Source organism: Neofelis nebulosa, chromosome 14 (genome assembly GCF_028018385.1).
Source record: "Neofelis nebulosa isolate mNeoNeb1 chromosome 14, mNeoNeb1.pri, whole genome shotgun sequence".
Taxonomy (NCBI): domain Eukaryota; kingdom Metazoa; phylum Chordata; class Mammalia; order Carnivora; family Felidae; genus Neofelis; species Neofelis nebulosa.
Genome location: NC_080795.1, coordinates 19,257,148 through 19,259,239, shown reverse-complemented (window position 1 = coordinate 19,259,239; position 2,092 = coordinate 19,257,148). Strand labels below are relative to the sequence as shown.

The window sequence follows — 2,092 nt, the reverse complement described above, 5'->3', positions numbered from 1 at the left end:
CCTATATATATATACACACACACACACTATATACACTATATATATACACTATATACATATATATATACACACACACACTATATACACTATATATATACTATAGTGTAGTATATATATATATTATATGTATATAAGTGTATATAGTACTATATATAGTATATACATAGTGTATATAGTGTGTGTATATATATACATATACACTATGTTTTTGCTATACATACATACCTCTGATAAAATTTAACATAAATAATGCACAGTAAGAAGAGATTAAAACAATAGCTAATAATAAAATAGAACAATTATAACAATACACTATAATAAAAGTGACATGAATTTGGTCTCTGTCTCTCCCAAAATATCTTACTGTACTATCTTCACTGTTCCTGTGATGATGTGAGGTGACAACATGCCTACGTGAAGAGGTGAAGTGAGGTGAATGACCTAGGCATTATGATGCAGCGTTAGGCTGCTACTGACATGACAAAGTGTTGGAAAGAGGCTCATCTGCTTTCAGACCATGGTTGACCACAGGTACCAGAAACCACAGATAAGGGGGGAATGCTGTATTGAAGAAAGTTTGCTGAAATGATGAACTATGAGTTCTTTTCTGGAGAAAGACAGAAGTGGAGAAACGAGAAGGCTAAAGGATTTGGAAGAAATGAGGACTTTGTATTTATTGTTGAAAAAATGTTTATTTTGGGTGGTGCCTGGGAGGCTCAGTTGGTTGAGCATTCGACTTCTGCTCAGGTTATGCTCTCACGGTTCGTGAGTTCAAGCTCTGTGTGGGGCTCTGTGCTGACAGTTCAGAGCCTGGAACTTGTTTCAGATTCTGTGTCTCCCTCTCTCTCTGCCCCTCCCTCTCTTTCTCTCTCTCAAATAAATAAATACTTTTTTAAATGTTTATTTATTTGAGAGAGAGAGAAAGAGCATGTGTGCATGAGTGGGGAAGGGGCAGAGAGAGAGGGGGGGACAGAGGATCCCAAGCAGGCTCTGTACTGATGGCACAGAGCCCAACGTGGGGCTCAAACTCACAAACCATGAGATCATGACCTGAGCCCAAGTGAGATCATGATCTGAGCCAAAGCCAGATGCTTGGCCAACTGAATCACCCAAGCACCCCATCAGATGAAGATCTCAATATCCTCATAGAAATAGTCACAGGGCAGGTAAGCCAAGAAGCTCTATGGAAGGTTTTGCTGCGGAGGAGTTACAGATCCAGATGTGACTGGGAGTGTTCGGCTAAAGTGGTGAAGTGAAGGGGACAAAGATCTAGGGTCCTGCATGAGTCATCCATGTGGAGAATGAGTCACACAAGGTGACCAAAGTGTTGGAGTGGAGGTAAATGTCCTCAGACATGGGAAAAGGGGAGAGGGAGTATAGCCCAATGGCATGGACTTCAAAGGGATAGCTTTTAAAAGACAATAGGGTAATAAAAATTTTATTTTCCAGGAAACATTCTGATATGAAAATTCACTGCACATCGGGAAGGATCAAAGAGGCATGGAGAAGCATAGTGGGTGGCTTTTAAAGGCCCTGGAAAGGTCAGCTGAGAGGATCCTTTCTTTTAAGTATGGCTACCTGGGCTTAGAAAGGGAGGAAGAGAGAGAAAACAGTGTGAGCTCCACCTTCCAGAGAATCCTTACATAAAAGGCCACGAGCGATCCTGTGGTTTCTGAAGAAAAAAATATGGCTCACATTTTCAAAATCTAGATTTTTCTGAGATACAACAGGGGATAACAGAATGGCAAGAATATTGAAGAGAATATTATCATAAATGTCCTGAAACTTTCAAATGTCATGTGTCATGAGTCAAAATTATTTACAAATGTCATGAACAGTTCTAACAAATCCACAAATTTCCCATTAAGTATTTTCTTTCATAAGAGATCAGCTTCACACTATGTCTATTTGTGCAAAGTATTCTATAATTTACTTTCTTTAGTTGGAGGTGCAATCAGTTTTGGCAGCACTTTTTATAACTAACCAGGGAACACTTACAACTTGGAGACAAATATGTTATAGGTCTGGGAGACCTGTTTTGCCTAAAGGAAAGAGGGTGAACAAAATACCTTCTAGTGGTCCCCAAGCCTCT

The 2,092-nt window shown here is 39.5% G+C and overlaps 1 long non-coding RNA gene across 1 annotated transcript; it reads left to right on the top strand.

Moving 5' to 3' along the window:
- The first annotated feature begins 544 nt into the window (after nt 1-544).
- LOC131494835 (uncharacterized) lies at nt 545-1,793 on the top strand. The gene is made up of 2 exons (XR_009253603.1): nt 545-1,338; nt 1,450-1,793. It is a non-coding gene; the product is annotated as an uncharacterized LOC131494835 (long non-coding RNA).
- The last annotated feature ends 299 nt before the right edge of the window (nt 1,794-2,092 follow it).